The sequence below is a fragment of the Trichechus manatus genome, unplaced genomic scaffold (assembly GCF_000243295.1).
Source record: "Trichechus manatus latirostris isolate Lorelei unplaced genomic scaffold, TriManLat1.0 scaffold00016, whole genome shotgun sequence".
In the NCBI taxonomy this organism is placed as follows: domain Eukaryota; kingdom Metazoa; phylum Chordata; class Mammalia; order Sirenia; family Trichechidae; genus Trichechus; species Trichechus manatus.
The window spans coordinates 6,992,911-7,018,229 of record NW_004443952.1 but is presented as its reverse complement, the minus strand read 5'-3'; the positions used below and the strand labels follow the sequence as shown (position 1 = coordinate 7,018,229).

The 25,319-nt window shown below is 42.2% G+C and overlaps 1 protein-coding gene and 1 pseudogene across 2 annotated transcripts in view; one reads left to right on the top strand and one right to left on the bottom strand.

Annotated features, from left to right (window-relative positions):
- TMEM268 (transmembrane protein 268) overlaps positions 1-9,324 on the top strand; it is a 36,171-nt gene extending 26,847 nt beyond the window's left edge. Inside the window, exon 9 of one of the 2 annotated variants that reach the window (XR_002823280.1) lies at positions 8,715-9,324. The gene's annotated coding sequence lies outside the window, so the exon portion shown is untranslated. Of the gene's footprint in view, positions 1-3,560; positions 4,497-8,714 lie in introns of those variants that run through there. The other variant, XR_002823279.1, reaches the window with a different exon arrangement.
- Positions 9,325-24,085: 14,761 nt separating this feature from the next.
- LOC101355586 (protein FAM204A pseudogene) lies at positions 24,086-24,886 on the bottom strand (annotated as a pseudogene).
- Between the last annotated feature and the right edge of the window lie 433 nt (positions 24,887-25,319).

Sequence of the window (25,319 nt, the reverse complement as noted above, 5' to 3'; positions counted from 1 at the left end):
TTTTAATCCACTTCTCACAAGTTTTGCTCTCTTATTACGCTGTAGCTTACAAATTTAGAATTGTTTTAACTTCCTGGTAGGTTGACCCTTTTATTGTTAAGAAATGTGCCTTTTTAAGTTTCCCTCTATTAGCTTGTTAGGCATATATATATTTTCTTTCAGTGGTTATGGTAGATTACAACATCCTTTAACTTACTGAAGTCTGATGTAAATGAATACTTTTGCTACTTCCTGGACAACTCAAGGACCTTAGAATACTTTCTGCCTATTCTTGCCATGGATTTCAATTCTATTTAAACCACAAAATACCTTATTATTAATGCTTTATACAGTCAGTCTTCATTTATCTCTATCTACATGTTTCGTTTTTATTACTCTTTATTGCTTTTGTTGTTGTTACTCTTTGCTTCTTCCTGAATTCCTATGTATCTGTCTAGACTCGTTCTCCTTCTCCTAGAACCACCATTATTATTTTTCTTTAGTATTAGAAATGCTGTTAGTGTTCTGTTTCCAGTCCAGAGCTTCTGGTGGTGACACGTTATCTCAGTTTTTGTTTGCTGAAAAAGTCTCTATTTTGTTTTTATTTTTGAAAGATAGTTTTGGTGAGTCAAGAATTTGAGGTTGGCACAGTTATTTTCTTTTAACCTTTTGAGGGTGTCATTGGCTTCCGTTGTTTCTGTTTGGATGTTAGCCGTCAGTCCTGCTGTTGCAGCTTTTAAAATTGTTTCTTTGCTTTGGTTTTCAGCAGTTGTATTCTGATGTGCCTAGGTATACCAGAAACCAAACCCATGGTGTCAAGTCAATTCCAACTCATAGCAACCCCACAGCACACAGTAGAACTGCCCCATAGGGTTTCCAAGGCTGTAAATCTTTACGGAAGCAGACTGCCACATCTTTCTCCTGCAGAGCTGCTGGTAGTTTCGAACAGGTGACCTTTTGGTTAGCAGCCCAGCACTTCAACCACTGTGCCACCGGGGCTCCTTGCCTAGATATAGCTTTCTTTATATTTATCCTGCTTGGGTTTCATAGCATATATTGAACCTGTGATGGGATGTGGTGCCTTTCATCATAGTGTCTGCCTTCTACTTTCTCACCTCCTTCTGGTACTGTAATGATATGTGTGGTAGACCCTTTTACTGTGTCTCTCAGGCTCTTTTCAGTATTTTTCACTCTTTGGCTCTTTATAATTCAGTCTGGATAGTTTCTGCTGACTATTTTTTAGCTCATTAATTCTGCCCTCTTTTGTGTTTAATTGGTAGTTAATCCTGTTTATTGAGTTCTTAATTTCAGCTGTTGTAATATCCAGTCCTAGAATTTTCATTTGATTTTTTAAAAATAGTTTCCAGTTCTCTGGTGGTAATAGCCATCATCATCCATTTTCTTCAGTATTTAATTGCACTGATTTTATCATCTATGTCTGCTGACTCCAACATCTGGTTCTTCTGTAGATGTGTTTTTCTTTTTTTTTCTCTTGCTTTTCAGTGAGTTGGTCTTATCTTCTGGTATTCCTGGTAATTTTTTATTGAAGACTGGACATTTTATATGAAAAATTGAAAACGTATAAAGGCTCTGGGATCTTCCTTCGGAGAGGATTTACTTTTGCTTCTGGCAAAAGTAGGGTTTGGATAGATTTGGTTGTGGGCTTCAGACTGAGTGAAACAAATAAAAAAAAAACCAAACCCATTGCCGTCGAGTTGATTCTGACTCGAAACAACCCTACAGGACAGAGTAGAACTGCCCCATAGGGTTTCTAAGGAGCAGTTGGTGGGTTTGAACTGCTGACTTTTGCTTAGCAGCTGAGCTCTTAACTATTGTACCACAAGGGAGGGCGAGTTTGTTTCTGGTTACCCCTTAGTCTCAAGGGGTAGCCCTTTAGGGGTTTTAACTGAAAACCTGTTAAAAAAAATTTTTTTTAACCAAGGCTCCTCCATGGCGAGTTCCACTTTTTATTACCCAGCCTTGTGAGGCTGCTGACAGCTCTGCTCAGCTTTTCAGCCTCTTCGACCCTGCTTAGGAGTTGGCAGGGGCCTTGAGGGCATCAGCAGATCCAAGTGTCCTCCTCATCTCTCTGCACTTCCTTTCTCTCCAGGATCTTGGCGCTCAAGTCCTCACTGCATTGTTAGATCTCTCATGTTCAAACAGATTTTTTAAAAATTTAACTATTTTTTAAGCTGCTTTCAGCATGAGGGTTGCTCTGGTACAAACTCGTCTGCCATAATCAGGAGTAAAGTCCAACTGTAGCTTCTATTATTATTATTGGAAAATCCTTCAGAGAAGATGTCACCCGGAGGCTGAAAACCTTTTGACAGGTTTACAGGATTGGAGCCTCTTTTTATCTCTTGTGGAGAGGCTTCTGAGTTATCAAAGCAGGAAGTGACATTTACAGAGCATCTTTTTATGTGCAAACACCTGCTGTTAGTTTCCTGGGGAAGTTCCCCGGGAAGAAGAGTGGGACTGTGGCCTGGGAGGTGGTGAGGAATGCATTGGATAAAAGGGATATGGGTCCTGAGAATGCAGTGTGAGAACTGGCAGTGGAGGAGGACCCTGGACAGTGAGGCACCAGGAAGGTGGTAAGTGTCTTCACCGATTTGATGTTGGTGGGGATTCTCCCTGATGGGGAAGAGGTGCTATAGCATAATGAACTGACATTTCACACACACATACACACACAAACACACACAGAGCAAGCCCCTTGGCTTCCTTCAACTCTCGTTCTTTTACTGTCTCCTGCTAAATATTTCCAGCTTCCTTCGGAATATGGCTCCCTGGGTCTCTCATGGGAGGCGGACAAGCTTGCCATAGCCCAAATAAAATAAAATGATCTGTGCGTGTTGTCAGCTTAGCCTTGCTACCGCCTCCTTCTCAGTTCCCTGCATTGTGAAAGAAGCCAGGAGCCTTATTTCCTAGAATCTTCTCCCCTATATAATTCCAAGTTAGAATTCATCAATTTTTCCTGGGAAGTATATTGTAACCCTGGGCCGCCTCCTTCTTCTCACTGCTGCCTGAGTTGAGGTCTCTAGCACTGACTGTCCTGATTGCCGAGAGCCTCTTCCTGATGTCTGTGTCAGGGCCCAGTCAGAAGACAGAAACCACGCAGTAATTTGAACAGGAAATTTTTAATATAAAGAATTATTAACTGTCACAGAGATTGGAGTAGCAAGGAGTTGATTATTAAGAAGTAAAGAGAACTCTAAGGAATATACGAATAGCAGATAGAAGGAGCAGCCACCACCCCTAGGGCTGAGATACAGCACCCAAGGAAGAACCTCCCATGCCCACCCCCCACTGAGATCCAGACCTTGTTGGGGAGAACACGGCTGTGGCTGCCCCACAGTGACTCTGGGTGGCAGAGGTCTCTGAGGTGCCACATTGGCAGAATGTACTAAAAATCTGCCCTCGGGAGCTTGCCAGAAATTTGCACTTGATAGTGTCAAGGAAAGCTGTCCATGGAGACATGGAGTGTCCATGGAGGAGTGGCTCATTGCAGGTGCTCCCCCGTTTGTAGGGGGTAGGGGAGAAGCTGCTGGCTGCTAAAGGCTGCTGACCACCATGCACTGCAGGATCTAGGTGCTGGAAAAGTATGCCTCAGGAGCCTGACGTCGGAGAAGTCGCCTGCACTGCAGGAGCTGGGTGCTGAAGAAGCCATCTGTGCTTTAGTAGCCTGCTGAGACGAACACACCAGAACCAGGAAGGAAAGCCTCCTTCTCCAGTGTTTCTCCAGCGCCCCCTAATGACAAAGCTTACACTGCACCAGCTGGCCAGGAAAAAATACTTAAAGGGCCCATCTCCGTTTTGAAATCTAGACCCTAACTGAAAGAGCAGGTAATGAAAGGTCAGTTTGGAGCTGAGAGCAGTAACTGGCACTATGTCATTCTGCTGTCACTGTGATAGGCCGTATAGCCAAGTGGTTAAGAGTGGACTCTGGAGTCAGGCTTCCTGGGTTCAAGTCTCAGCTCTGCTACTTAGTGTAGAGATTTATTTAACTCTGTCTCAGTTTTCTGATTTGTAACACTGGGGAAATAACAGCATCAACTTCATCGGGGTGTTGTGCTGATTGAGTTGATATTTGTAAAACACGCAGAAGGGTGTCTGGCTCAGAGTAAGCAATATACCAGAGTTTATATATTGCTATCATTATTACATTCAAATCTATCCTTCAAATTGCAGCCAGGGTGTGTTTTCCATTGCAAGTATGGATTTGAGTCCATAGTCCTGTGGCATTAAAAAAAAACAAAAACCTGTTGCCGTTGAGTTGATTCCGACTCATAGTGACCCTATAGGACAGAGTAGAACTGCCCCATAGAGTTTCCAAGGAGTGCCTGGTGGATTCGAACTGCCGACCTTTTGTTTAGCAGCCATAGCTCTTAACCACTACGCCACTGGTGGCATAAGACATCCTATTCCTTTACTCCCCTTTTCCAAAGTGGGAAGCAGGGATAGGGAATGTGAATATGATAAATTGTCTTCTTAATAACTCACCCAGTTCATATTGCAAAATCCAGAAATCTGGCTACATCATTTTGCTGCTTAGAACCCATCTGTGGCTCCCCATTACCTTCAGATGGAGTCCAAGTCCCTTCGCCTGGCTATGAGGCTCCTAATTACCTGCTCTGGCCACTGCATCTCCCACCACACCTGGCTCAGGTTTTCACTTTAGTAATTCCAAACTTTTAAGTTCTCTACCCTTGCACCCCACCAGGTTATGACTCTGTTTTCCTTTTGAAGTACTCCTCTCTTCCTGTTTGCTTGGCTAATTCTCCTTCAACCTTCAGAAAACTCTGGTACCACGTTCCAGCAGTGCACAAGTCTGATATACTGCACCATCTCCTCCAGGAAGCCTTCCCTGAACTCCCAAGTTTGTTGCAAAATGCTCCTCAGATTTTCACTCCCAAAGTTGTTGTCCTGTTGTATTGAAATTACATGCCTCTGGGCCTGGCTAAAGTTGAAGGTACTTGGGTCTCCTGAATGTTACTCATGTTTGCACACTGTTGTAGCACAAACAGGACTATCTGTGCTGACTGTGCACCCCACCATCTAGGGCTGCTGTTTGCAGAGGTTTGCACACCTCACCCGCTCTTCATTATGGCCTGAGCACCAAACGGAGTCACACAGTAGGTGAGTTTTACCCACAAGTTTTGGAAATTTATCACAGTACCCCTTTATAGCTGCTGGTTACACTAACAGGCCTCTCCTAAGGACTTGTGTTGATAAAAAATTATTAGTTAGGAGTGACTGAAAATATTTTTAAATGACAAAACCACAAAGCTTTAAAAGAGCTGTCCTGTTCTAATGGCTCTACATTCACGGGAATCTCAGAAGTAGGGCTGGGGAAGGGGAAAAGAAGAGGGACCCTATACTGTGATGCAATCAATGATTTTAATTGGCGGCAGCTCCTCTTGCAGTGGCTTTTTCAGGAGCTGAAGCGACTCAATGGTGGCACAGGGATGGCTCAGACATCTTCTCCTCCAGGGGAGTTTGTGAATCAGTCTTCATGACTCCTGTTCACCACCCTCTTCCTCTAGGGGGTGCTCCAGCAGCTGTGCAGCCTCAGAGACTTGCATGGGTGCTGCAGACTACATTCTTCAGGGCCTCCCATAGGTACACACCTTGAGCATCCCCCACTTGTGGGAGGGGTCATATGGGTGTCTATTGTTCAAAACTGTTTGGCGAGAATCTGTGTTCAGATCTGAAAAAATGAAGGAAAAATTATTCTGGGTAAAGGCTTTGAATTACATGTGAATGAACTGTCTTGGTTATATCTATTCTGGTGATTCCTCAAATTATTAATGGCCATTAAAAAAAACTCCGCTTGAGCTAAGAATGACCCCCACAGTGGGTTAAGCAATTGAGATTTTGGGGTTTACTTGTTATCTCAGCATAGTGTAGCTGATCCTGACTAATACACATATACAGTTAGCATTTGTTGAGTGCCTTCTTTGTGTAGGGCCATATTCAAGGCACTTCCATACACTACCTCATTTCATCCCCAAAACCTGAACAGTAGATAATGCATTATCATTATCATTATATTATCATTATCATTATTTTACAAATAAGGATGCTGAAGCTCAGAGAGTGACTTGCTCAAGCTCAGTTAGTGGCACAGGCAGGGTTTAAATTGATATGTAGGACTCTAAAGCCGTTAATCTTAACTACAATTTATATAGACTTTAGGCAATGTTGTTTACAGGCTAGGGTAACTACTCCCCTTCCACACCCTCAAAAGCTGAAAGAAATCTGTGAATGTCACAACAGGAGGTGGCTGGGGAGACTGAGGTCTAGAGAAATTGCTCAGGAGTTCTTGCCAACTACTGACCCAAGCCATGGTATTTTCAGTCGCCTCATATGCATGTGAAAGCTGGACAGTGAATAAGGAAGACTGAAGAAGAATTGACGTCTTTAAAGTGTGTTGGTGAAGAATATTGAATATACCATGGACTGCCAGAAAAACAAATCTGTCTTGGAAGAAGTACAGCCAGAATGTTCCTTAGAAGCGAGGATGATGAGACTTTGTCTCAAGTACTTTCAGCATGTTATCAGGAGGGACCAGTCCCTGGAGAAGGACATCATGATTGGTAGAGGGTCAGCAAAAAAGAGGAAGCCCCTCAACAAGATGGACTGACACAGTGACTGCAACAGTGGCCTCAAACGTAGCAACGATTGTGAGGATGACATAGGACCGGGCAGTGTTTTGTTCTGTTGTACATGGGTTTGCTATGAGTGAGAACCGACTTGATGGCACATAACACCACCACCACCACCACACCCATGTCAGGAACCTACCAGAAGTTCGTGGATGATGCTGTTGGGATGTCCTTGGACTGTGAGAGCCAACACTGGTAGAGGACTTCTGGCTGCCCATGCAACAACAGAAGATCTTTGAAGCCAAGTTTTGGTGGGCTGTGGAAGGAGGAAACGGCATGGGCTTCTGGTCTGTAGCCCCAATCCCAGAAGCCCATTCGTATTTAGCAGTGGGTCATCCTGAGCCAGCCTCTCCTAAGGCTTCACATCCCTCCTCTCTCCCAAACCTTCTGTGGCTCCCAGTGGCCAGCAGGTTCAGGCTCTTCTGTCTGGGCCTACCTCTCTGAAGCCCAGTTCTTTTTCTAATGCACTAAGTTCTCTTACCTGTGGGAAGGACTTAGCAACTCTGTTCTGCCAGCCTTTACCTGCAGGGGCTCCTTGTTCAATCAACAGGTCTTGGGGTCTGGCACGGTTCTCTAGGCAGAGCTGTTTCCTAAGTGAACATAAGATGGTGGCTGAAAAGTGCTGGTCTCTTCTCTGCCAAGTCCTGTGACATTAGAACTGAACCCCAGTACATGCAGCAGCATACACGGACAAGCTTGTGTTTAGGTGTATGCTCTCGGACAGGTTCCTTAATCTCTTTGAGCCTCACTTTCTTATCTGGAAAATGGGAATAACTTGTGATGGTTAATTTTATGTGTCAACTTGGCTAGGCTATGGTGCCCACTTGTTGGGTCAAACTGTAGGACATGGCTCTCCTCACCCACATGCTACGTGGACTGATGGCTTTGTGGACGATTAATGGGTTTGCATTCTGACTTCCTGTGGGGCCACCTCCCTATGCCACCTTCTTCATCCTAAACCAGTTTTTCCTCCTCCCATGTTCCCTATTTTGGGGACAAGTTCCAGTAGTCACCTTGTGTCTGGAGGCAGAAATGGGCAGCCCCCTTCTCCTCCTCTCCTCTTCCCCTTTGTCTCTCCATATTAAATCATGCACCAAGGCCTTTGATTCTACCCCATACATATCCCCTCCATCCATCTCCACTCTCCGTCCACACTGCCCTCACCACCACACCCTCTCAATTTGACGGTCCAAGTGGACCACAACCACATCTTCCATACTGGTCACCCGGCTCACATGTAACCAGAAGATCAGTCCCAAATGTAAACCTCATCAGATCACTTCTCTGTCTCAAACTGGTGGCTCCCCAATTCTTCTGCTTAGAACATTCTTCGTGATCTGGCCCTGGCAACTTTCCTAGCCACATTCATTCCCAGCTTCATTCACTATACTTTGGCCATAAGGAGCTGCTGGCCATGCCCCAACTCCTCTTATTCTGCCATCACTGTGCCTTTGCACAAAGCTATTCCCTCCTGGAATGGCCTCTCCTCACGTCTTCATCCTTTACACTTGAAGACTCTGCTCACTTCCTCTGGGGAGCCATCTCTTGCATCTAGGATGAATTCTGGGCCTCTTCTTTATGGTCTCATGGTTCCCTTGCTTCCCAGTGTCATGGTCGTTACCCCATCGTTGCACAGTGTCTGCCTGGCCCATAGCAGATGCTCAGTAAATACCTGTCAAATGGACTGTAACATCACTGCCTGTTTATTTGCCTACCAGAGTCTAGAGTCTAACCTGTGAATTTTTTTTCCATTTGCTCAGAATGTATTTACTGAGGACCTACTCACTGTGTGAGGTGCCAGGGATACTGCAGTGAACAAGAGAGAGATTCTCTGCTCGAGGAGGCAGGGATGGGTCCACTTCACCTTGGGATTCCAGCACTTAGCAGAGGGCTGGACACAGAATAGATCCCCTCTCAATATCAGTTGAATAAGTACACGAGTCTTCTCTGACTATTGGGCAACAACAGTGTGCTCAACTCTGTCCCCTTTCTCCCTTTCACTAATGGGAGTCAACTCCCTGCTGATAGAAATGGATAGAAACATGCTCATTCTGTACTTATTTTCCCCAGTGGCTTCAATCTTAGAAGTTAACGGGAAGAGAAACAGCCAACGTGTGAAGGACACTGACGTTCATCGAGCATCTCAGGCTGGTCCTTTTATATCTAGGAGCTCATTTAACTCATCACCATCGTATAAGGCAGGCCTTGCCCCACTTTTCATGGGGGCAGCTGAGCATTAGAAAGGTGACTTGTCCCAGGTCTCACAGCTAAGAGGAACAGCTAGGATTTTAATGTGGTTTTGTCTGATGCCAGATCCTGTGCTCTCTATGGCCTTACTCTACAGGCAATTCCAGGGAAAGAGATGTTCAGAACCATTTTCTTCCTTTGAGACTGGCAGGTGGTTTTTAAATGAAAGAGCTCCACCTGAAACTCAGCAGAGCAGCGTAGTTAAGAGCACATGCTTTGGAGTCAGATGGACTCAGGATCTAATTCTTGCTACACCTTGATGTGTAATTTAGAGCAATTTAACCTCCTTGAGCCTCAGTTTTCCCATCTGTAAAATGGGGATGGTAAACCCTTGCTCCAGGGTATTGTGAAGATTGGGGGAGGTAAAGATGTAAAGTGCTTAACGTGGTGTCTGGTACATAGTAAGTTCTTAATAACGCTAATGATGGTGATGTAGGGGAGAGGCTGGCTGGGGAGGGTGGGATGTGGTGTTTTGTGTACTACCAGGGCCGCCCTCTAGAGGGAAGCAGGAGCCAAAGAAAAGGGCCCTTGGGTTATCCCCTGTGGGCTGTGAACTTCAGGTCTTATGACCCTATGCTACTCTACCAGAACAAGAAAGATCAAGGAGCTCAAACAGGAAGGATTCTGGAGCCCTTAGTCATTCAGCACAGCTGGGGAGACTGAGACCCAGAGAGAGAATAATGGGGTCAAGGTAAGTCAGGGTGGCGTCTGCTTCTTGTAGTGAAGTGAATAGGTGTCTTGGGAGTGATGGAGACATTGTCCCTCTTAGTACAGAAAAAAACCCCTCCGGCTCTTAGGTCTAACCTTGGCGCTTCACTCACCTGCAGCTGGTAGAGCAGAGAGGAGGCCGTCTGTGATGTCACAGAGCCAGAGAACAGGGAATGTTGAGGCAGAGAGGGCTTGGGCTGGACCTCAAAGGCAGGGAGGAGGGAGAAGGAAGTCTGCTGACCCTCTGTCCAGTGGTCCTTCCCTCTGTTTACGATGCCATGCTAACCACCATGCTGTCCACCAGGGCAGTGGAACAGAAGTCCTGGTCCTTTTGTGAATGCACCTTGAGGATGGCCAGGCCAGAAGGGGCAGCAGAGCACGGCACTCAGACAGACATGGGGTCACATTCAGCCTCCCAAGGCAAAAGTACTTCACAGCTCGGTGTCTTCATCTACAAAATGGGAATAATAACAATTACATGTCCTACATACGTATTTTAAATTGTAAAAATACATATAACACAACATTTGTCTTTTTTTTTTTTTAGGATTAAATGAGGTCATATAGACAAGCATTTAGCACAGTGCCTACACGTAGTAACCATTCAATGAATAGTAGTTGTTAATAATATGCACAAAAATAAAGTGACATTTTCTTTCCAAACTATCCCTCCAAAGAAGAGGTATCACGTTATATTTGAGTCCTTACAAAATCTCTCACTTCATAGGCACTCTTTCAATTCCTTTATTTAGGACAACCCAGCACTATCTGGGGAAGCCAAATTAGGTTCAAATGTTCTCAATCAATGCTATTTTTGGATGCTTATTGAGGTTACCTGATACAATAGAAAGTGAAGAAAGCAGAGAAAGTCAGCACCCTTTTCGGAAGTTATTCTGGATGGTGGGGCAGTGGGAGGGGGATGTAACCTTATGTCATAAGTGTTACATGCTGTGTAAAACAGCCTTTACATGCTCACTGGAAAAGCAATACTCTTAAGTTGGTAATATTAAAGGTTTTCAATCTGGTTGCAAATGAGAATCACCTGAGGTGCTTTTAAAACCTGAGCCTGCCTGGGCCCTAACCCCAGATAAATTAGAATCTTTGGAGGCGGAGCTTTCCAGGGGATTCTTATGTGTAATCAAGGCTGAGAACTACTAAACTGCATTGTGGAGATCACTAATTATACACTTAAGCAGTGGTTCACAGCCCAGTCTGTACTTTAGAATCACGGGAGGAGCTTTAAAAAATACCATGCCTAGCACGCGCCCACTCCATGGAGCTCTGGTGGTGCAAAAGGTTAAGCACCCACTCCATGGAGCTCTGGTGGTGCAAAAGGTTAAGCACTCGGCTGCTAACCGAAAGGTTGGCAGGTCAAACCCACTTAGCAGCTCTGCGGGAGAAAGACTTGGCTGTCTGCTCTTATAAAGATTACAGCCTAGAAAACCTTATGGGGCAGTTCTACCCTGTCAGATGGGTTGCTATGAGTCAGGATTACAACCACAGTAAGTGCCCACTCCAGGCCAGTACGATCACTATGGGGGTGGGGGTGGGATGTGGGCCCTGGTATTTTTTAAAGCCCCCCAAGTTCTTCACTCCCAACTTCAAATAATAATAATAGGCAACACTTATTAAGTGCTTCCTCTTACTAGTACCACCCTTCAATCTTTCCAAGCTGGTCGAGTTAAGAACCACTGACCTACAGAGCAAACAAAACCATTTATTTTCTTGATGCTATATGAATGAGTCCTAAGCTTGAAATGAGCTTTTCAGTATCAGACTTTTAAATGGATTCAAAGTACTATTTTTCAAATAACTAAGAAATGAAGATAATATACTCTGTAAACCCGTATTAGATGAAAATTGTCTCTGGTGATGGTGAAGACGCTGATGTTAATGATGTGTGTGAAACATTTGAAGAAAATTGAGAAAATGGGAGAGTGAGGAAAGCAGTGTTTCCAAATTAATATATTTTATATCATCTGTCCTTGTAAATACATATCATGGAATGAATCTTTTGTACCTAGATGCTTGATTTCATCGGCAGCACTGAAGGCTTATATATATGTATCAAATATCTTTGCTTTCTTCCCTCTCTTATTCTATTACTTATTATAAAGTATAAGATTTAAACTTGGCTTATGTGTTTTCTGTTGTATCTATGTTAGTTGTATCATGTTAGGCGCAAGTATGACTTTATAACTGTCTTTATTTAGAGATTATGTATGGTTTAAGGAGACGTATACAGGTGCCAAACTGAGAAGGGGTGGACTATAATGGTTAAAATTATGTGTCAATTTGGCTAGGCCATAATTCTCAGTGGGTTGGCAGATATTATGTAACCATTCTCCATTTTGTGATCTGATGTGAGCAGCCATTCAGCTGAAAGGGGAGTTTCTTTGGGGATGTTGCCTACATCCAGTATATATGAATGTTCTGGGAAAGCTCACCCTCTCTTGATCCTACGTCTGACTCATCATCCTCTGACCTCCGGTTTTTGGGATGTGAGCCAGCAGCCTGCTGTCTGACCCGCTGATTTTGGGTTCATCAGCCCCCTGCAACTACGTGATTCAGGAGAAACCTCCAGCCTGACCCCTGACCCATGGATTTGGGACTTGCCAGCCTCTACAACTGCGTGAGCCATTTCCTTAAAGTAAATCTTTCTCTCTCTGTATGTTTTATATATATACTTCATTGGTTTTGTGTCTCTGGAGAACCCAGCCTAAGACAGTCCAGAAGAGGCCAATCCACGGAGACAGAAAATAGATTTGTGTTGCCAGGGACTGAGGAGAGGGGGAGATGGGGAGTGACTGCTAATGGTTATAAGTTTTATTTTTGTGGTGATGAAAAGATTTTGGTATTAGGTAGTGGTGATGGTTACACAATTCTGTGAATATACTAAAAACCACTGAATTGTACACTTTAAAATGATGAATTTTATGGCATGTAAATTATATCTCAATAACGTTGCCATTAAAAAAGCTGAATTTAAAAACTAATCCAATTCAAAAATGGGCAAAAGATAGGAAGAGTCATTTCACCAAAGAGGATATACAGATGGCAAATAAGTACATGAAAAAATGTTCAACATCCTCAGCTATTAAACAAATGCAAATTAAAACCACAATGAGATATCAAAACACACCTATTAGAATGCCTAAAATAAAAAATAGTGGAAAAATGCTGGAGAGAATGCATAGAAGCAGGATCATTCATATATTGCTGGTGGGAATGTAAAATAGTACAGTTAGACTCTGGAAAATAGTTTGGCAGTTGATTCCGACTCATAGCAACCCCATGTGTTGCAAAGTAGAACTGCACTTTGTGGGGTTTTCAAGGCTGTGACCTTTCAGAAGCAGATCGCCAGGCCTGTCTCGGGGTAGGTTTGAACTGTCAACCTTTCAGTTAGTAGTCAGGCAGTTTAACCGTTTGTGCCACCTGGGGACTCCAAACTTACTGTCCAATCCAGCAATTGAACTCTTTGAGATATATCCTAGAGAGGTGAAAACGTATTTTCACCCAGAAACTAGTACACGAGTGTTCGTAATAGATTTTTTTTCATAATAACCCATAACTGGAAACTCCCCAAATATCTTTCAATGAGTAAATGGTTAAACAAACAGTAGTACATCCATACAATGGAATATTACTCAGCAATAAAAAGGAACAAACTATTGATGCATGCTACAACCTTGATGAACCTCAAGAAAATTATGCTGAGTGAAAAACCCAACCTCAAAAGGATACATACTGCATATTTCCATTTATGTAACATTCGTGAAATGACATGATTATAGAAATAGAGAATGGGTGAGTGGTTGCCTGGGGTCAGAGACCTTGGGGAGAGGATGTGGGTAAGGCTAAAGAGGAAGAGCACAAGAGAACCTTGTGGTGATGGTACGGTTAAGTATCTTGATTGTGGTGGTGGTTACATGAAGCTACACATGTGATAAAATTGCACACACTAACGAAGGAGTGAATTTATAACATGAACTCTGAATAAGCTGTGGATTGTACCAATGCTAATTTCCTGGGTTTGATACTGTAATATAGTTAAGCAAGATGTTAACATTGGGGGAAGCTGAGTGAAGGGTTCATGGGCCCTCTCTGAACACTTCTTTGCAAATTCTTATGAATGTGCAATTATTTCCAAGTAAAAGTTTAAAAAAAAAAAAAACAAATTTATCTTCCTCTAAAATTTGTTCCTCTTCCTGAATTCCCTAGTTTCACATTCACTGAGTTGTCCAAGCCAGACATATGGGCATCAGCCCAGATTCCTTCTCATCGTTCACCTCCAATATCAAATAATAATAATAAAAAACATTTATTAGTGCTTCTTCTGTACCAGGCACTACACTTCAAGCTTTCCAGGGCCGATCTAATTTATTCCTCACATCAACCCTATTATTATCTCCTGGTTAAGTTTATAATAATCCATTGCCATTCTCCAAGGTCCAATTGTTCTTTTGCACTGGCCAAATAGGTGAGTTGAATGGGGATGTGGTGGGGATCACTACTCCTGCATCCTTCAAGTCCTTGATGGTGCAATAATCTCTATAATCCTTCTAGGAATGTGGTATTGCTTTTGGTTTACTATTTTCCTAGGTAGGGGCAGTTCTAATGAGTTCCACTTGGCTTTTCCTACCATAAAGGCTTTACTCCACATGTCAGGGATCCAGTGTGGGGGTTCTGCCAGTAGCTGAGTATGTCTATTCCAGTTATGCATTCTGGAACTGACGAAATCACTACAGGATGGGTTTGGAGACCCACTGGACCCACTCTGAGATGGACTTGAGCTAAGACTCCATTAATAACCTGACCTCCTCATGGAAGCTCCATAGACACATCCAAAGTCCCTGAGGGACTGAATTGCTGGTCGGAGGGCTGTGGGGAGGATGGTCTCGGGGAACATCTAGCTCAATTGGCATAACACAGTTTATAAAGACAATGTTCTACATTCTACCCTGGTGAATTGTGTCTGGGGTCTTAAAAGCCTGTTAGCGGCCATCTAAGATACTCCACTGGTCTCACCCCTTCAGGAGCAAGGGAGAATGAAGAAAACAAAATACAAGGAAAAGATTAGTCCAGAGGACTAATGGACCACATCTACCACGGCCTCCACCAGACTGAGTCCAGTTCAACTAGATGGTGCCCAGCTACCACCACTGACTGTTCTGACCAGGGTCACAACAGAGGGTCTCAGACAGAGCTGGATAAAAATGTAGAACAAAATTCTAATTCACAAAAAGAGACCAGACTAACTGGCCTGACAGAGACTGGAGAAACCCTGAGAGTATGGCCCCGGACACCCTTTTAGCTCAGTAATGAAGTCACTCCTGAGGTTCACCGTTCAGCCAAAGATTAGACAGCCCCATAAAACAAAACGAGACTAATGGGGCACAACAGTCCAGGGACAAGGACTAGAAGGCAGGAGGGGACAGGAAAGCTGGTAATAGGGAACCTAAGTTTGGGAAGGGACAGTGTTGACATGTCGTGGGGTTGTTAACCATTGTCATAGGGCAATATGTGTACTAACTGCTTAATGAGAAACTATTTTTTCTGTAAACCTTCATCTAAAGTACAATTAAAAAAAAAAAAATTAAAAAAGAACCTGACCTCCACATGCCCCTGCTCTGACTGGTGGGCTACAGTGACGTTTTGGGTCTCCTGAAATTAGTGCCAGTTTAAAGCCAGTGTCAGTAATCCCCAAAAAGTCTGATAATTTCCTTTTCCCCAATGAATGGGCTCTGTAAGGCTGTAGATCCCTTTGGGGAAGCCTGGGAGAAAGAGTAGCAGTATAAATTTTTGGCAGTGTGGTGGGGTCCTGCCTCAAGGGGACCCGGCCTCCCCTTCATTCAAAGGCTTGTGGGTCTGTAAGCTGGCTCAAGGGGACCCGGCCTCCCCTTCATTCAAAGGCTTGTGGGTCTGTAAGCTGGCTCAAGTCTGAGAATTGATTATTCTGGTGATTCAAGTTAGACTATTGTTTACTTGACCTAGAATTCTTCCGCTTATATAGATCAAGTAAATATTTAGTAGATTTCCCATGTATTTCACTCCTAGGGACACCATGACTAAGTAGCCAACGCCATAAGTCCATACAAGTCAGACTATTCTGATTACTGCTTTGACTTCGCTGTCCATTATGGCAACCATGCCCAATTTTTCTTTGTTGATTATGTGCCTCCACTTGGCCCTTACCACCGCAGGGTCCAATCAGCCCCATTGTAGTTAGGTGTCTTAATTCATTTAGGGTAGTTCCCACTGTCAAATCTGAATTACATAAGATAGCAATCACAGCAGTCTTCAAGGATGCTGGGTCTCCCTTCGTAAATTTTTCCTCACCATTGAGGTAAAAGGTATGTCCTCTGGCCACTCCATGGGTGGGTCTGTGGGTCGAACATGATACACTCTAAAATGCCAATTTCTCTAAGCCTTTGGGTACCTTCCTCTACAGTATACCGAGGCAAGTCTGGCATTTCAACTTGATTTTCTGTAGGCCACCGCTTAATCCATGCTTTAGTGAACCAACCAAATAAACTATTAGTCCTTTCCTAACTTCTTGAGCTGAAACATGGAATGAAGAATCTGTGCTTAGTGGGCCCATATCAATAAACTCAGATTGATCTAAATTTATCCATTATCCCACACCCTTAATAGCCATTCCCACACATATTCCCCAGGTTTCCGTTTGTATATATTAGAAAAATCAAGCAGTTCTATTGGAGTGTAGCCTACCTCCTCCTGGGTCACACTTTGTACTTCACCTCTTGGGGCTTGCTGGGACTTAAATCTAGTTATAAGTCTAGAAGCAAAAATGAGTGCTGTGGGTGGGTCCTGGGGACATTCAGCAAAGTCTGCCTGAGGTGATGCCCCAAACAATGACCCAACTGTTGCCCCAGTGATGATATCTCAGACAAAGACCCCTCAGGCACAGCTGGGTTTATCTCATCAGATGGGGATGGAAGGGATAATGATTTTACTGGGGAGGGTGGAGACAAAGATGGAGTAATCACTTCAGATGGGAGTAAGAGGGCTGGTTCTGTTGGCAGGAATGATTCAATGGAATTTAGGGGGTCAGTGTCCCTAGATTCCTGATTATCTGCCCATATGTCCCCATCCCAAGTTTCAGGATTCCATTTCTTCCCAATCCATGCCTTCACTTTAACTTCAGACACTATTGGAGGTTGGGAATTCAATTGGCATTGTAATTCAGCCACTCTTACAATAAGACTCTGGGTTTGGTTCTTAGCAATATCAGCTCTGTTACTACAAGAAATAAAGCTTTCTTTCAGGGCACAAGTGGAAACTTTCAGGTCTTGTATGCGAGCTGTGACGCTGAAGCTTTGAGCCTATCTCTTTCTTTCACCACTTTGTCTAGCAAAGTAGGACAAACCAACCAGCTTCCTTATACTTCTCATTCTGACAGAATTGTAGAAAAGTATCAAATATGCAATAACCCAGAGCCTTGTCTCTCACAAACATTTGATCCATTGGTGGTGATATTTTTCATGTTTCTATTGCCGTCTCACACCACGGATTAGCGTACCCTCTTTACTACCAGAGGCAGAGTCATCAGCACCTTTAAGACTAGCCAGGCTTGAGAACCAATTCAGAAAACTCATCCTTACTATTTTGCTCCTCTAGACCCACTTTCAGTACCAAGTGTCTTAGGCTGGGTTCTCTAAAGGAGCAAAACCAGATATACAGACAGAAAGATTTATTTCAAGGAAATGGCTTATGGAGTTGTGGAGGCTGGCAAGCCCCAAATCCATGGGTCAGGCATCAGGCTGGAGGCTTCTCCTGACTCACGTGGTTGCAGGGGCTGATGAAACCAAAATTGGCAGGTCATACAGCAGGCTGCTGGCTCATTGGGCTACAAGAGCTGGTGAATCCCAAAATCTGCAGGTCAGATGGCAACCTGCTGGCTCAGGTCCCAAGAACCAGAGGTCAGAAGATGACAAGTCGAATGCAGAATCGATAGAGGGCGAGCTCTGCCAGAACATCCATATGTATTGGATGCAGGCCATATCCTCAAGGAAATTCCTCTTTCAACTGATTGGCTGCCCACATTAGATCACGAAATGGAGGATGATTATAAAATGTCTGCCAAACCACTGAGAATCATGGCCTAGCCAAGTTGACACCTAATCTTAACCATCATAGGACATTTCATATAGATGGAATCATACAATATGTGTGCTTCTGTGAGTAGCTGCTTTTATTTAGCATAATGTTTACCAAGTTCATCCATGTATCAACAATTCCTTCATTTTTAATTGCTGAATAATATTCCATTCTATACCACATTTTGTTTATTTATTCATCTGTTGATGGACATTTAGGTTGTTTTCACTTTTTGGATATTATGAGTAATGCTGCTGTGAATACCCACGTACAAGTTTTTGGGCTGACATGTTTCCATTTTTCTTGGGTTGGACCCCAACTAATCTCAGCTTAGATCAGCCAGCTTCCATGCAACTCACAGATGTGACTGCTGTTGGGTAGTTTGTTACCCAGCAGTGGTTAACTGATACACAGGGAATGAGATCTCTTTATTAATTACAAAGTACTGTCCACATAAGAGGAATGATTGAGATCACTCCACTTTTTTTCAGTTCACTCTTGTTTATGAAGAAGTATGCTGATCAATTAGAGACTCTTGGGACTTTTGCTAGGTGCAGGCATTGATGTAATATTTTCCCCAGGTGAGAAGTGAGATGATTTGAGGTGAAACATGGACATGGCATTATACCGCATTAACTAACATCATAAGAGAGAGTGACTCTCTTGTTAGTCCTTCCAATTACATTGAAGGAGAAGTCTCAGTTAGGTACTACCTAGTCTCTATTGCCTACAAACAGTTGTCAATTTCCCTCTGTAGCAAAGAGAAAACAGCTTGCAGGCTGAGAGTCTTTGGCAGGCAACAGCATTAGGCCAGAAGTTAAGCATATTATTTTGTTTATATTTATTTTTATGTTGATCTTCTCCATTTATAATAAAAGTAATATTACTTTGGTTTTAATGTGAAATAATGAAAGGTTTAAAGAAAAATATTAAGAAATTAATAGTATAAGTGGTAGGAGAATCACAAATGATATGTAAAATAAATGGAGTTTAAGAAGCATTGATTTGATATGCACCATTATATCTATCACTTTGAGTGTTATCTTTACATATAATGAAAATTATGGGATGAATTTATGTTTCTCTGGTAAGCAGCTTGTGGAAGGGCATCATTATGGATGTAAACTCATCTCTTGTCCATGCTTTTTGAACTGAAAATTCTTTCAAAGAAGTTAGGATTCTCAATTTTCAGGAATCCTAACCCCTGGTTTCCCTTCAAAGCCCCAAGGTAATAGTCACAAATAAAACCCTTCTGTGGCTCTTACATAATCAATACTTTAAGGGGTTTTTGGAACAGTCCTCCTCTGTAATCTCACATTTTAAAAATAGGCTTGACTTTTGGATCATTTCTAAATAAAAGTATATCTATCTTTTGATTATACTGGAGACAAAAAAAAAAAAATTTCCAACATCAATTTGACACTTGTGGGAAAGTGAAGAGCAAGAAAGCTTCACTGCTCTTGTTGAAGGTTTTGGTATTGAAATTTTTGTCACATTGGCTGACATCTGAGTGTGGTCAGGGTGGGTGTCACCAGTCATTTAATCTGTCCCTTATTACTCAGATCTGACACCAAGTGCAAAGCTTGCAGCAGGAAGACGAAGCTCACATCACTGTACAGGCTGTGGTCAAGGAGAACATCTCTGAAATTCTATGGTTTCTCTGAGTAATTACTGAATCATCTCTTGATCACAGTGAAACCTCACAGTGACATTATTTGTTGTGGAGCAGATCCAGACAGCATCATTTTGTGCCTTCCTGGGCAGATCTGAAAGGGCTTAGGTTCCGAAGAGAGGATGACAAGTCCTTCTTACCCACCTTTGGCTCACAGAACAATGTTATAGTGGTCATCTCTCACGTAGTGGGCAATCCCTCTTGGTGCAAGATTTTGTTCTCCCTCCCTCTTCTTTTGGGAGAGTGGGTAGGAAGGAGGAACCACTAGCATTGGCGAGCAGCATGTAATCCAGAGTCAAACTGTTGGCTTCCCCCATTCCCTCCATGAATGTTTCCTCCTTATCACCAAGTCACCTGGTAGATCCATGGTCCCAAATATTACTCACTCTTAGATGGATTCGGACTTCTGCCTTTACCTTTCCGGGAGGATCATTTCCCTTCTCTGAGTCTCATTTACTCATCTCTAAAATGCAACCCAGGCTGCCTGAGTGGCGCAAAAGGTTAAGTGCTTGGTTACTAACCAAATGGTTGGCATTTTGAATCCCTTGGAAAAAAGTCCTCGGAATCTACTTCCAAAAGATCACAGCCACTGAAAACCCTATGGACTGCAGTTCTACTCTGAAACACATGGGGTTGCCATGAGTCAGAATCAACTCGACCACAACTTTTATTTAATTTTTTTTGGTTTAAAATGGGACTCCCAACTTCTGCCTTCCCCAGTACAAAACTAACCTGCATGGGTGAAGTTGTTTGTTGAATGGTTCTGTGCAACACATCTTGGAAGGACATCTATGCCTTCCCCCAGTGTCACACCACGCTATCCTCAGTGCCTTTATGTAGCCTCCAACCTCTTGAATGCTTCTGTGCATACGCAGGCTTCACCACACAGCCTGACCCAGGATGAAGATGGTGTAACTGTTAACTGAATGAATAAGTGGACACACTTGTGGCCCTACCCTTTTCATGGCGATTCCCTACTTTGCCTTATAACTGATTTCAAAGCAGTTAGCCAACTCCCAGGGATATGGAAAAGATTCTTTCTTTCTTTTTTTTTTTTTATTGTCGTAGTTTAAGTGAAAGATTACATTTCAAGTTAGTCTCTTGTACAAAAATTTATACATATATTGTCATGTGACCCTAATTGGTCTCCCTATACTGTGACAGCACACTCCTGCTTTCCACCCCTGCTTTCCCATGTCCACTCAACCAGCTCCTAACCCTCTCTGCCTTCCCATCTCACCTCCAGACAGAAGCTGCCCATTTAGTCTCTTGTATCTACTTGAGCTAAGAAGCATACTCTTCATGAGTATCATTTTATGTCCCACAGTCCAGTCCAATCTTTGTCTGAAGAGTTGGCCTCAGAAGTTCTTTTGGTTCTGGGCTGACAGAGAGTCCAGGGGCCGTGCTTTCTGGGGTTCCTCCAGTCTCAGTCAGACTATTAAGTCTGGTCTTTTTACTAGAATTTGAGTTCTGCATCCCACCTTTCTCCTGTTCCATCAGGGACTCTCTGTTGTATTCCCTGTCAGGGTGGTCATTGGTGGTAGACAGGCACCGTCTAGTTCTTCTGGTCTCAATTGATGCATCTTAGATGGCTGCTGGCAAGCTTTTAAGACCCCAGATACCATTCACCGAAGTAGGATGCAGAACATTTTCTTAATAAACTTTGCTATGCCAAGTGACCTGGATGTCCCCTGAAAGCATGGTCCCCAGACCCCTACTGCTGCTACTTTGTCCCTCAAAGTGTTTGATTGTATTCAGGAGACTTCTTAGCTTTGGTTTAGTCCAGTTGTGCTGACTTTCCCTGTAGTGTGTGCTGTCCTTCCCTTCACCTAAGGTAATTCTTCTCCACTATCTAGTTAGTGAATAACCCTCACCCTCCCTCCCCACCCTCGTAACCATCAACGAGTGTTTTCTTCAGTGTTTAAACCTTTTCTTGAGTTCTTAATAATAGTGGTCTTATACAATATTTGTCCTTCTGTGACTGACTAAATTCACTCAGCATAATGCCCTCCAGATTCCTCCATGTTATGTTTCACGGCTTCATCTTTGTTCTTTATCATTGCGTAGTGTTCCATTGTGTGAATATACCATAATTTGTTTATCCATTTGTCCATTGATGGGCATCTAGGTTGTTTCCATCTTTTTGCTATTGTGAACAGTGCTGCAATGAACATGGGTGTGCATATGTCTATTCGAGTAACGGCTCTTATTTCTCTAGGATACATTCCAAGGAGTGGGATAGCTGGATCATGTGGTACTTCTATTTCTAGCTTTTTAAAGAAGTACCAAATTGATTTCCAAAGTAGTCGTACCATTTTACATTCCCATCAACAGTGTATAAGTGTTCCAGTATCTCCACAACCTCTCTAGCATTTATTATTTTGTGTTTTTTGGATAAATGCTAGCCTTGTTGGGGTGAGATGGTATCTCATTGTAGTTTTGATCTGCATTTCTCTAATGGCTAATGATCATGAGCATTTCTTCATGTGTCTGTTAGCTGCCTGAATGTCTTATTTGGTGAAGTGCCGGTTCATATCCTTTGCCCTTTTTTAAATTGGCTTATTTGTCTTTTTTGTTGTTGAGGTTTGCAGTATCTTGCAGATTTTAGAGATCTAGATGTGATCAGATTTGTCATAGCCAATTTTTTTTTTTCCCAGTCTATAGGTTGTCTTTTGACTCTTTTGGTGAAGTCTTTTGATGAGCATAAGTGTTTGATTTTTAGGAGCTCCCATTTATCTAGTCTCTCTTCTGGTGCTTGTGTATTACTTACGGTTCACATTCTGTTTATGCCATGTATTAGGGCTCCTAGTGTTGTCTCTATTTTTTCTTCCATGATCTTTATTGTTTTCAATTTTATTTAGGTCTTTGATCCATTTTGAGTTAGTTTTTGTGCAAGGTGTGAGGTATGGGTTTTGTTTCATTTTTTTGCAGATGGATATCCAGTTATGCCAGCACCACTTGTTAAAGAGATGGTCTTTTCCCCAATTAATGAACTTTGGGCCTTTGTCAAATATCAGCTGCTCATAGTTGGATGAATTTATGTCTGGGTTCTCAATTCTGTTCCATTGGTCTATGTATCAGTTGTTGTACAGGTACCAGGCTGTTTTTTTTAACTACTGTGGCAGTATAATAGGTTCTAAAATCAGGTAGTGTGAGGCCTTCCACTTTGTTCTTCTTCTTGAGTAATGCTTTACTTATCCGGGGCTTCTTCCTTTTCCATACGAAGTTGGTGATTTGTTTCTCCATCTCATTAAAAAATGCCATTGGGATTTGGATTGGGATTGCATTGTATCTGTAGATTGCTTTGGGTAGAATCCACATTTCCACAATGTTGAGTCTTCCTATCCATGAGCAAGTTATCTTTTTACACTTATGCAGGTCTCTTTTGGTTTCTTGCAGTAGTGTCTTGTAGTTTTCATTGTATAGATCTTTTACGTCTCTTGTTAGATTTATTCCTATGTATTTTATCTTCTTGGGGGCTATTGTAAATGGTATTGATTTGGTGATTTCCTCTTGGAAGTTTTCTTTGTTGGTGTAAAGGAATCCAACTGATTTTTGTATGTTTATCTTGTATCCTGAAACTTTGCTGAAATCTTCTATTGGTTCCAGTAGTTTTCTTGTGGATTCTTTGGGGTTTTCTGTGTATAAGATCATATCATCTGCAAACAGAGATACTTTGACTTCTTCCCTACCAATTTGGATGCCCTTTATTTCTTTTTCTAGCCTAATTGCTCTGGCTAGGACCTCCAGCACAAAGTTGAATAAGAGTGGTGATAAAGGGCATCCTTGTCTGGTTCCCTTTCTCAAGGGGAATGCTTTCAAAGTCTCTCCATTTAGGATGATGTTGGCTGTTGGCTTTGTATAAATGCCCTTAATTATGTTGAGGAATTTCCCTTCTATTCCTATTTTGTTGAGGGTTGTTATCATGAATGGGTGTTGGACTTTGTCAAATGCCTTTTCTGCACTGATTGATAAGATCATGTGGTTTTTGTCTTTTGTTTTATTAATGTGATGGATTACATTGATTGTTTTTCTAATATTGAACCATCCCTGCATACCTGGTATAAATCCCACTTGATCATGGTGAATTATTATTGTTTTTTTTACATTCTATGATTTTTTTATTGAAATATTTTATCTGAAGGTACACAAAAATTAATCAATTGCTTTTATCATGTGACTGTGACATATAACTCTACTGCCTCCCACTAATGAGTCAATAATTACTTGTATAACATTAAGGTAATTAAAGTCATCAGGAAAAGACAGTATCAAGTGGGACTTCCTTAGCACTTATGACCAATCCATCATAAATAAATACCAATCTTTAAAACCATATTCCAGAATAAGTGCAGTGAAACCAAGTACAGACAAGAAATTTCAAGAAGCTCACTGGCTATGCTATACCAAATGGATGAAAAGTGAAACTGACTTTATACTATAGGTCTACATAAATAGATAAGTGAACCCTATCATTTCTTTCTGTGTGTATGCTTAGATTTCTCTTACCAATCACAGAATGCTCTGCATCAATAGGATAAGCTCCTTAGAAAAAGACTGAAAAGGTTTGATAATCAACTCCCAAATTTTAGGCTTTGTTTTTCTACTTCTATCAGTTTCTCAACATATTTAGTATAAGCAGGAAAATCTTTTCAGTAAATCGAGCACTTGGGAGTCAAAAAGGTCTTAAAGAACTCTGACAAGTTACATATATCCTATGTTGCTTTTGGTTTCCCATCTCTTCTTTTCTTCAAATCCCCATGCAAGTTTCTTCTTTTTTTGAACAACCTGTGAATTTTCAGCCTCCTTTTTTGGCTTTTACAAAGTTGTGGCAGGAGATAGCTTTGGCAATTTTAACACCAAACTCTCTATTAGCCAGCTGGTTGCTGAGTTCCTCGGCCTTCTCAATATTCCACTCTTCCACAGCTTGGTCTATGCTCTTTTCAAGACCTGACTTGTCAATTTTTTGCTTTTTTACAGGGGGATCAAACCTATCATTGACTCCAAAATATTGAGTAAGCTCCTTCCACTGGGTTTCATTTGAGGATCGTTCACTACAAGATATCTCTTCATTGTTCAATTTACCTTTCCTGGAGCACTTTCTTTTTTTCCTCCTGAATCCTGAGGTTGAGGTTTTCTGTTCAGAATGTTTTTTATGCAATTCTTGAAATTTATTCCATATATGTAAGGAAATTCCGGAAGGGCATTCTTCATATGCATTTACGTTTGTCTCTGTTTCAGTTTTTGATCCATCTGACGGGAAATCTGAAATTTTTGTATTTCTAGTCATCTGATCTTCTTTAGCTTCCTGTAAGTGAAGTCCAGAGTTTTCTGATGTGGCTTCATCTTCAGAATTCAACTCAACATCACTTTCATTTAGTCCAGGAGGCAGCAGCCCACTCCACATCTTTTCTTACTCGGTGAAGTAATACTCCTCACTTCATGTTCGTCAGAGGCTCTGGTTGGTAGTTACAGGCCTGCAGCCGGGAAGCAGCCGTCTGGCAGCCATCTTAAGGCCCCGTCAACATACCACCTCTGAATTATTTTTTTTGATATGTTGCTGAATTCTATTGGCTAGAATTTTGTTGAGGATTTTTGCATCAATGTTCATGAAGGATATTGGTCTGTCATTTTCTTTTTTTGTGGTGTCTTTACCTGGTTTTGGTATCAGGGTTATGCTGGCTATATAGAATGAGTTCGGGAGTATTCCATCCTTTTCTATGCTCTGAAATACCCTTAGTAGTAGTGATGTTAACAATCTCTGAAAGTTTGGTAGAATTTTTCAGTGAAGCCATCAGGACCAGGGCTTTTTTTTGTTAGGAGTTTTAAAATTTACCTTTTCAATCTCTTCTTTTGTTATGGGTTTATTTAGTTGTTCTACCTCTGTTTGTGTTAGTTTAGGTAGGTAGTGAGTTTCTAGAAATTTG